General features: G+C 38.8%; 1 long non-coding RNA gene across 1 annotated transcript; it reads left to right on the top strand.

Moving 5' to 3' along the window:
• The first annotated feature begins 4,105 nt into the window (after positions 1 to 4,105).
• Positions 4,106 to 6,727, top strand: LOC127382940 (uncharacterized). The gene is made up of 2 exons (XR_007889073.1): positions 4,106 to 4,148; positions 5,262 to 6,727. It is a non-coding gene; the product is annotated as an uncharacterized LOC127382940 (long non-coding RNA).
• The last annotated feature ends 4,734 nt before the right edge of the window (positions 6,728 to 11,461 follow it).

Below are 11,461 nucleotides of genomic sequence, written 5' to 3' on the forward strand. Positions count from 1 at the left end.
GAACATAGCACAGAATTTGCTTTATTAGTGTATTATATCACCACATTGCCAGGTCTGGCATTTCTCATACAAATAACATTTCAAAGTGCTAGCAAGGCTTGCGGGCTGCAGTACAAACCATGTTAGGAATACTGCTAGTACAGAAACGTAACAGTAGCAAAGATCCTTTTGCTGGGGGTCTGGAAATAGTTAGCACTGGAGGACCATATTATCTTGCATCAGCTTCACAAACTTGCATCACACCAAGCTAACAATAATAAAAGAAATTGGTAATGGATACTTAGTTCCAAACTGTCTTTCCAACTGCCTGGCTGATTTAAGCCAGTTTTTAGGTTTCACATCTTTCTCACTCACAGATCCACTCACACATGGTTTGAGAGCATGAGTGGTAAATAAACCTTGTATTCTAGATCAATTTTATCTTTAGACAAGAGTAGCTGTTTGAATGGTATCAGATTTGTTGGCAACAGGCCTGGGGACTGATCCTCCACCTACTCAAGAGCATGCCCTAAAATGCCAGGCTGGTAGAGGTGTGCAGTGTGGCCCAAAGTGACCACAAACATTTCTCAGCAGTAAAGACACCCTTCAGGTTTAAAGTCTGGACCATGCCAGTTGGGACATGAGAGAGAACTTTTGCTGGCACCAGACATGGAATAGCTGTCCATCTGTCTAGATTTGCTCATGATTCATCTACTGAAACTTTAACCAATGCCTTGAATGATCTCTGAAATCTCCCAGGATTAAGAAATAAATAACCCATTCCAATAATTGCCTATGCCTCAGTGACTTAAAAGATTAAAACTATTTGGCATACAATGGAATCAAAGTTCTTAAATGTAGTGAATAGCTTGTAGCTTTTCAGAGCTTGCTCCATGTAAATGCAGAGGTGTTACTAAGTAATTTACAGGTGTATTGCAGTTAGCTTAAAAAACATGATTAGTTATGTGAAATCACAAGCTTTCAGCAAATAATTTAATCTAGTGTCAATCTTAATTTAATCATTCAAAATACGATAATTTTAAATTTTTATTGCAAACTATAGCTGAAATTTACAGGCGGGAAGCCCACACCTTCTACTGTACTCTTCACACCTGAATCCTCAGCCTGTCATGAAGAGAAAAAAATCGATCTGTGCTGAAATTTAGGGAGCAAATGAGCCCCAGGAAGGGTAGAGGTGTGCCTAGGCTACCCACCTGTGGTCTGGGTTGCATCTGTAGCATTTAGGAGTGCATGGTGGCACCAAGCACCCCAAATGACCCCAAACAGCACAATAAAGAGGAATTTCACTAGTTGTTACGATGGACTCAAGAGGTATATTGGGATAGGAAATATTAGGTTCTTACATTCTCATTGGTATCCTGAATGCACCCTGGCAATAACACAGCAGGATTTTATTTTCTTCCATCTGCTGGGTATAATTTACTCACAGTCCATTGCTCACTTGGCCATGGGTTGTATAGATTGCATTAATTAAACATTTATTTCTGTAAAGATTATAGACCTGTAGGAAGCAACAAAGTTGTTAGGAGCTTTTTGCTTAAAATCCTCTCTTGACAGGCAGTCTCAGGCAATTCCCTGGTCTGAACTCTGTTCCTATGGCTTAAGAATATGTATGAGTAACTCAAGGGTACAAATGAATCAAGGAGTTGCAATTGTCCTCAAATAAACACTGCAAGAAAAAAAAAAAGACACAAGCTAATCCACGGAAAAATATGGTTAAGACACTTTAATTTACCTTGTACAATAGTGACTCCATTGCATAATGATTTACTTATCATGAGTAAATAGCAGAGTTTGAGGCATTATTTTTTAAAATCTCCTTAGCTTTTGTTTTCTGTTTTTTTCTCTACCTTAATAGTGTCATGACTCAGGGTGGAATTAAAACACAACTAGGATAATGTTGCACAATCAGGTTTTAAGCAGATTTGTCACAGAGTATGGTGCATCTCATAACCTCATGAAAAAACCCCTCTGACCACTCTGTACTACACTGCTTGAAGGCACCAAGTGGGACAGCAGTGGGAGGGGATGCCAGTGGGGACCGAAGCACTGAGGATCTCTGTTCCACTGTCAGTTCCTTTGAATGTTGGTCAGGAATTTCATATTTTCAGAGACTGTTGGGGTGAGACATGAATGGGTGGAGCTGATTAGATATTGGCTACTGATTCCAGCACTGCAGAAAGGTAAAAGTCAAATAAACCTCATTATTTTATTACAGTATCATAGTATTCTTAAATATATTGCACTCTGAAGAGTTTTGCAAGTCCCAGAACAGTATTTTGATTTTTTTCATTTGAAAAAAATTTGTTCTAAGAGAGTTCATGGAAATCTAATATTTTCTAGTGTTAACGTTACTATTTTTATGCTGCCCTGTTTTATCCCAACATTTTATTTCTCCATGAATTTTAATTAGGCTCTCACTGGATTTCAAGTACAGTTAAAGTACAGGAGTACTGTGTACCTGCCCCTTAACCTCTTGTGGGACAGCCCCTTTCCCATCCCCTCAGTGATGCAACAACTTGCTTTCTGCAATGGAAATTCCACCCAGAGCACTTCCCTCCTCTTTCCTGGTTAGAGGTGAGCAATGGTGTATTCTCCTTCCCTCCTCCCTTTCTGTAACACCTGAACAAGGAAGAGAGAGGAGCTGAAGAGCCCCAGAGCCATGTTACCTCCGTCCTCTTTTCTCACCCCCTGGATGCGGGAGAAGGGGAAAATGACACAGCCCTTTTCCTTGGCAGCATCCTGGGAAAGAGTCTCAGAGTAAGGAGAAACATGACTGGGTCTGCAGAGCTGACTTGGACAATGGGACAAAACTTGATGTAGAGGCTGCTAGATGGGGATAATAGCTCTTTGGGTGAAGCTGTTTTGTTTTTAATGCTATGGAAGTATGGGAAGCTCCTTGTCTTGGGTACTAAGAGCTTTCCAGATTTTCTCAGGATTGTCCCCTGCCTCTTAGGTAGACTGTAGAGTACAAGTTTAACCATACAGAAACAGAAACTTACACAATTCCCCACTATTCAAAAGTCCTTGAATGGAATCCAGAAGATGTAGGATCACAAGAAAGTGAGACCGAGCCATGGTTACAGTCAGGGTGTGCACCAAGATCACTTTTACTCACACAAATATTTACTTCCAAGGGACTCAGAGATATACATTTTGCAAGACATCACATTACTTTCCAGTATTCATAATCACCTGATCAGTGTTTGGTTGATCTGATAGCTGCCTGAAGTATAGGTTACAATGAGTTATCACACTTTTCTGGCAGCACTGAGTGGAAGGAAAAAGCTGTAAGAGAAATGATCTATAGTCCTCAATTGCATGAACTTGGAATGGTAGATAAGAAGCAGATCCATTATTTCCATCTGCAGAAGGCAGCCATCTTATATGTCTATGATCTTTACTGCAGAGAAAGGTGAATTAAACCTCTTGCCTTATAGAAAACCCTCTGTCCCTTGATTCTGAGCATAAGCTACCCTAGCAGCATAACAGGAATAACAGTGAAAAAGCAGACTTTTATTAACACTTCCCACAGAGAACATGCATACAATAATATGCTTTGTTTTAACCTTGTGCTTGAAATTTGATCCCTTTTTAATTTTGGATGTTAATAAAAATGCTTTGTGGGATCAAACCAGTAATTTATAAGTAAATTTATAAGTAAATTTATAAGTAAATTTATAGGCATTGTTTCCTAGTTCACTCAATTTCTTATTGGCAAAGAGAGACAGGGTTTTCTGTCATGGCTAGGTTTCCACAACAAAGGTCTTCCGTCAGTCTTTTTCCAATAAGAAATGCTACTGTGTATTTTTCTGTACCTGCCAAGTATGTGGTAATGCAGAAATAGGAAAAATTTTCCTAATGTGAATATATGGACAACAGAGAATGTCAGCACAATTATAATCTCTGAACATGTAACAATTACCATTTCATTTCAGGACACTGGTGTTTAAGATGCACCTCCCAGACCATGAAAATGTCAGTTTCTAATTCAAATTGACCATTTTGTGACAAAATACGTGGAGAAAATATGTTGAGAACACTTATCAGAAAATAGTTTTGCTTGAAAAGTAGATTACTTTTTTTTTTTTTTTTTTTTTACCCAGCTGGAACCCTGGTGGGAAATTGAAAGGTGTACATTCAGAGAGGTGAGTAAGGAAAACTAGAGAACTAGCAAGCATTTGTGACCTTAGGATCGTGTCTCCAGACTGGGAACCCAAAAGAAATGTTCAAACTTACACTTGCGTGAAGAACATAAAAGAGTTAAGGAAGACAGGCAACTGTAAGACAAGACAAAGAAAAGTTTCTTTCTGCTCCTTCTTTTGAACTTGATATTTCTAAAGACTGTGAGTGAGGGAGGGGGGAAAGAAGGTGATCTTCCATACTGTAAGGCCAGCTCTCTTCTCACTTTTCCCTTTTTCCCTTGTTTCACTGTAATTTTACATACCCATCAGTGGTGCTCTAGATATGGAAAATTTGGCCATGAACCAATCATCATACTTGGATGCCCTTCAATTTTGGTGAAGCTTTTCTATGGATGCAGACAAGAAATTGGTGCAAGCAATGACAGAAGAAAATAGAATTTTCTCCAGGCATTTTCTTTGATATTTAAATAGCATTTCAATCTGTTTTTCTGCTGATTATAGCATCAGTAGCATCCTCAAAAAGACAGACTGAGACCAGAGCTGGGGTTCAGAATTTGTACTGCATAGGAAACATGATTACTAATTTTCTATATATCCCAATATTACTAAAAAAAAATATATATATATATCTATATATCTATCTGAACACAGTTATTACTGAGAAAATTGTAGGTAAGAGTTCAAATAAAATCCTAAGAGCAACCACTGGACTTTGAACGATTTGAAGCAGATCTTGGAGCAGTATTTCATACTCAGTTCTTATAGTCATAGTAGATCAAATCTAAAGCCTGTTTCGCATTTTTTTTGAATTATGAGAGTTCAAAACCCAGATCATAACTTTGGTGTTCAGTAGAAATTTATTCATTGGCATTAGTGTTTTTGAATGGATTAACTCAGCCATTGTGGAATACAGATCCTGCAGTTTACTTCAAGATAAGCATGAGCAGTGTCAGAGCAAACATTTTGGAAACTTTCCAACATAAAAGGCTCACTCATGGAAACTAACTGTTCTGTAGAAAAGCTGTGAATTTGATGAGTCTATTGAAAGAAATCCAGCAGGCATCTACCCAAAACCTATTTTCCAGTCAGTTCACCTACCTTTCATTTTCTTCCCAGAATCTACCAGCCTCCACGGTTTCACAGGGCTCCACAGAAGGACTGAGAAAAAGCAAAGGCAATTTTGGGTTTCTGGGGAGCAGATACTGCTCAGTAACTCCAGAAACTTCCCAAAAGTGCAGTTTCTAGGTCTCTGGTGTCTATGACTGTACCACCTGAATCAGACTCACTGAGGAAGGTGAGATCAGCGTGGGTTGTTCAGGTCCTTGGGCTGGGACCAACTCCTCTCCTGATTTATCCTAAGACCAAAGACACTTCAAGGGCAATGCCTTGTGTTTTGTGTGTGTGTGTGTTTCTACCAGTCAGAACTGCTCATCAGAGGCTTCCGACTGTGTCACAGACTTCCAAACAGCAATTAGATGGAAATAAACATCTGTAGTTACTGAGACACACTAGATATGACCTTGTGACCCTGAAATGGGAGGCTTTCTTTATAAACCATTTACTCGAGCAAAATTATGCCACAAGAAGGAATAGGCTTACTTTTCACCATCTCTATTTATTAAAACCATTGCTAACTTGTTCCTTGATTTATGAAGTTTGTGACAAATTGCTTGCTTAATTGAAATACGTCAGCTTTCTAAGTACTGAAGTTAATTACCTCTCATTTTCTAGTGGAGACTGACCTTTAATTATACAATATTAATCCACATATTGTATGAATTATGCGAAATATCCATTTTGTATGTAGAGAGAAACATGCATGTGTTATTGTAGTGGAGTACAGTTACATAATTATTTTTAATTTAGGATAGCAGTTTAATTAAATACTTGCAGAAACCAAGCTTTTTCAGGAAATTTGCAATTACAATCAATTTGAATGTACAGCTACATTAATATGGTGACAAGCCCAATAATAAAAGCTAACTAAGTAATTATGCACAGGTGCTGAACAGATGTGTAAATAGAAAGTCTCTGCATGGAACATTGTTATATATCATTTTGAAAAGCAAAAGAAACCTGTTATCCATAGCCATTCATACATGCAGTTATAATTCGTCACAAAAAAGTTAGTTCTTTGAATTTAGATAAATCATTTAAAAATGTGTACTGTATTTATGCTTTCATTTTCTCTTTCTGGAAAGAAAGTCTAGTTGATTGAAGACTGCTGCTCTACTGTACTCAAAAAGTCTGCTGCACAATTGAAATATATTCTTCTTTCAACACATTTATGATGAGTGGGTTTTGAGTTTGGAATCATTTAACAGTCAAAACAATTCACATTCTATATTACAAGTTGAGCTTTATTTAAAGAATGGAAAAGGTTAAGACTAGTTTAGAGTTGTTTATTCAAGTTATCAGATTGCCAAAAGCCAAATTTAACCTCCAAATAGTTGGAAAACAATGAAGTTGCATTACTCCTGTGAATTGCTTTTAGACAGGTTTATAGTGGTTGCTTGTTTTGTTGGCTTGCTTTTTTTAATTTATTTTTTAGCAAACCAGTATATTAAAATATATTCTTTCAAGTCTTCTGTTTCTGAATGTGATCTCTTCTTGTGTAGTGTGTTAAAAAACCGTCTCATGTGTGATGTACGCAATTAAGTTAAACTGAAATAGTTTCTTTAACAATCATATAGAAATCCCAAGGAGGAAGTGGCGTCTAAGGAAAGACGCATGTGAGCCAGCCCCCTGTGTGGAACATGATCCCCTAAGCTCTTCATGGAAGAATGCAATGTCTAAAGTAGCCACGTCTAAACGAGGGGCATGTCTAAACTAGACTCTCTCAGGAACTTAGATGCTTTATCCCAGACTGCAGTGATCTGCCTTCCTCTTCTCAAGGTTCACAGCTCTAAAGTGGATCCCAGTGGGGAAGCCAGGCCCTTCTCAAGCAATATTGGAAGAGCAGTAAAGTGCTTTTCTCATTCTTCAGGAATAGTCACTCCAGCTATTGGCATCATGGAAAAAGGCAAAAGGCAGCTGGAGTTGTGCACTGGTCTCTTCCTTATTTCACCATGTGTAGGGCCACTGTCTTGTCTGGAAAGGGACCAACAATTGCCATGTCTGGAGAGAGACTAATAATGAAGCAGTACTCGTGTCGATGCAATAAAAACTGTCTGGACAGATTCCAGCCATCTATTTCATTTCAACAAGGTCAAATTTTAAAAGCACAAACTTGTATGCCAAATACACTATGAGATATTTCAGGTGGGGAGGGAGATGTGCGGAATGCAGCCTTGCACCTTGCAGACCTCTGCATCCTCATAGTCCCTGTGGATCACAGACATGGCAGTAACTCTATACTGCATGCTGATACAGCACTCTTCTATGCTGCCACAAGGAAACAGTCAGCCTGCAGCCAGTGTTACACCATTAGGTGTAACAGCCTTTACTTTTCCCTCAACTGCAGACTCCAAGATAATCCAAGCATTGCCTTTAGAAAGTGAAAAATGAGCGGTAATTGTTTCCTAGGAAGAATTAACAAATCCAAATCAGTGGGGAGGACAAACCAGTCTCAGTTTTATGGTGGAAGTCTTCAGGAAGCTTACCTCTACCATGTTCCATCCTCGCTACAGGAGTATGGCTGAAAGGATGGACAGGTTCTGTATGCTCAACATGCCTCAGCTACTGGAGAGTAGAGGTTTATTTTAGTAAAAAACTTTGTGTTTCCAGTCAGAAAGACTGGAACACAAAGAATTTATCTTTGTCAGGAGAGCACCTATTGGTTATTCAGACTTTAAATATGAGTTGTAAGAAAGTGATGGGTGCGGGATTTGGTCTTCTATGAGGTCTGAATTTTCTTTCTTTTACATGGAGCACAGTAAGGCAGAGCATATAACAACATTCTGGTATGGAGAGATTTTGCTTGCCCTTTAAAAAAAAGTGGTCTTCATTCCCTGTATCCACACAGCCAGTCAAGCATACCTCCTCCTAGTTCTGCTTGCATTCCCTTTCCAAGTGCTCCCATAATAATGAAATCTTTCGGTTGGAAAAGACCTATAAGATCATAAAGTCCAACCGTTAACCTGACACTGCTGAGTACAATTCCCAGTTTGTCTATATTTGGTGTCTGAACAGACAAAAAGGGAGATTTCTGAAGAATTTAGGGAAGATCCACACTGCAGGTGCAGAGAAACGGAAGCCAGCTCACCCCCAGGGATGATGCAGAGATGGTCCTTGTGACCCACATGAGTTAGCAAGAGCATCAGAAGCAAGACTGCTGCTTCAGCACCAAGCTGAGCCAACCTGGCAATATCGCTCTCCAACTGCATCAGCAACTGTGTGTGATTCCACAGTGTTAGTGTTAGGGCAGGAATCTGCAACACAACCCTTGTCATACAGGCACACCTCTAGCAGTAGGTGTTTAAGTTGCTCTGGCTGCTCCAAAATCTTTGAGTGAGTAGAGTACTTGTCCTCTCAGCAGACAACCCAGTGCCTTCAGCTGCACTTTAGTTGTGTGGGAATTGCTTGAGATCACTACTGTTGCCACAGCTGCTAAAGGAAAACATTTAGTTAAAGATGCGGGTAAGTACACATTATAGATGTAAGCATATGGCTGTCAAGCTGCTGCCCGACAGCTTCCATAGTTATGTGGCACCTTATGATATCCAAAGCATTTGGAATATTTTAGATAACAAAAGCTAACGAAGACAGCTATTATGGCTTTATGCGGCACTTGCTTCCTGATACGAGTTACCAATCCAGTGCTTTGAATTCTGTGCCAACAGCTCTGACACAAGTGAAAGAGCAAGCTGTGCTTTTAACAGATGCAAATGCTTTGGTTGCAGCGATCCCTGCTTTTTCAAAATCATTGTCACATATATGAGATTTCAAATGCATACTCTTTTTGAAGTGACAACATTCAGGTGATCGGAGCAACTTTTTCATAGCGCTGGCAAGCTTTTAAGGGGCAAAAGCACCTGGCATCATCAAGCAACTATTTTATTGTCCTGCAAGTGCTTGTATTGAGCAGACACAACACATGGTTGGCACTTTTGGAAATACCCTGCATTGCAGTTACAGTGTTACACCAGCATTGAGATGTTGTTTGGTTTTGTGGAATTTGCAGTCCTTTCAATGATGACTGGGGAATTAAGAGAAACAAAATAGCATTATACATTTAATTATTGATGAAATATTCTAGATTTCAGAAGAGTTCATAATCTAGATGTAGCCTTTCTCTATCTCTCCATGTCAGTCTAGGGTACAACTTCTGAAATATTGTCAAATTTCTTGCTTTGCTTAAACAAGGTTGTCACAATACTCCAAGCATTTGATACTATTTGGTTCTTTTAATGACAATTTTGGCAGCAGGCGGTGCATGAAAATTTCATTATAACATAGAGATACTGTAAAGGGGAAGACTTTCTTCACCAGAAGATTACATTAGTTTTTCTTTTGTCATTAAACATGCAAAATGTTAATTCTAAACCTTTGTTTTGCACAGACAGGATCTGGCAAATCTTGGCACCATATGCTATTCATCAAAGAGAGAAACAGTCCTGGCTTTGTAAAGCCTTGACTCTGTGAGTGCATGTTATGCTTTAAATGGCATGTGGTGTGTAGTCCAAGGCAAGTGAAGGTTGCTCTGAGGAACCACTGAGGTTCTGCTTAGAGTCATCTACCGAATGGGATCAGGTCCAAGCATAATTCCTTCATTATACAAATACATGGTTCAAACAAAGCCTGGTCTGATTGGGAAAAGCTGTGAGTTTTTGACTGTGAAAAATAATTTTCCTGTAATGTTTTTCAAGCTTTGCTAAAAATGAAAATAAGGTATCTTGCAAAGTGAAAATTTATTTTAAGCTAAAAAACCCAAAACTGCTCTCTTCAATTTTTCAATTAACTATTTCTCAACCCTCTACCTTCCCACGAACTTCATCATCTTTTCTGCAGTAAAAGCAATGTAGTGAAGTCAACACAGATTCCCCAGAACATAGTTTTTGGTAGGAAAACAAAAAGGAGGTTCTGGAAAATTTTACCCTACTGATGAAGGAAAGCCATATCACAGGGTACAAAGACTGGATCTTCAGACAGAGACACTTCAGCCTCTGTTTGCCCTTCTCAGAGTAACTGGCCAAGGAATTGTGGTCTCATCAACTTATGCTCCTCTTCTCTCTATCTCTCTCTTTTTCTTAATCCTTTCTTCTTTTCTTCTCTCCATTAATAGATTTCTTTACGTTCAAGCCATCATTTCTGAATGTGCAGATTAATGCATTAAAAAATATAAATGCTCCCCACAACCAAATTCTGATCAAGTGTCTCTGATCATCCCTGCCAGTTTCTTAGCGATTGTTCTGGCCCAAGTCTCAAGCAAAGAACAAAAATAGTTTTGTTTCCTTGCTATTAAAAAAAAAATAAATCCAAAAGTTAATCTGCATGTACAAGGTGCAAAGTAACTCTGACAAAGGTGAAGGTTTTGTCCCAAGGAAAAATATTAATATTTCTGGCCATAAGTTCTCTTTGAGTCTTGTGTTTCTACACTGTATATTTAATAGAGGTAGATGACTGTCTTTGCAAGGTTCTCTTATTCAATCAAATAATCAGTTAATTTGATGGCTTTTCTGTAATTTTCTTATTTTTATCATTTTCTTACTGCAAAGCCCAGTGACCATCTGCTGTCAAAAGCCATGGCAGTATTGTATGGAGAGCTGGTGTAAGGCACTCTGACATTGTGGACCAGAGTTTCAACCCTCCCTAGCTACATCTTATGGCACTCCTGTGTCAGGTGGGATATCTCAGAGGAGGTGACAGCATGCTGAGTGTAGGTGGGCTCTGGAGTGTCATGAATGGGACAGGATGACAGGTGAGACGTATAAGTACAGATCAACATTTATTGCATATTGCAGAGGGGTCTTAGCTCCTTAAAGAAGAAGGCACAAGCACAGTCAAATTGTAGGGAAATTGGAAGATCAGAACAGAAGTTGAATTTTGAGTGCAACGGGTATCTTAACAGTAAGATTTACTACATATTGTTAGATCAAACAATAAAGGTTAACCATTTAAACGTTAGCAACTTACTTATTATACTAGGCCTAGAACATCAATTATCAATCTTAAAGGATTCTAAAATATTTAAACTTAATGATGAAAATCACTTAACTTTAAGTTTGCTAATAAAGTCAATGAAATAGTTAATATCTCTCACCCTTGCCCAGCCCCAGCTGGGTGTTGTCCCTGGGTAGATCCTAATTCTGAAGAATCAGTCTCTCTGGTAGGCATCCCTGATGGAGACAAGGTCCAGCAACCTCCTGGGAAAATCC

The sequence above is a fragment of the Apus apus genome, chromosome 3 (assembly GCF_020740795.1).
Source record: "Apus apus isolate bApuApu2 chromosome 3, bApuApu2.pri.cur, whole genome shotgun sequence".
NCBI lineage: Eukaryota > Metazoa > Chordata > Aves > Apodiformes > Apodidae > Apus > Apus apus.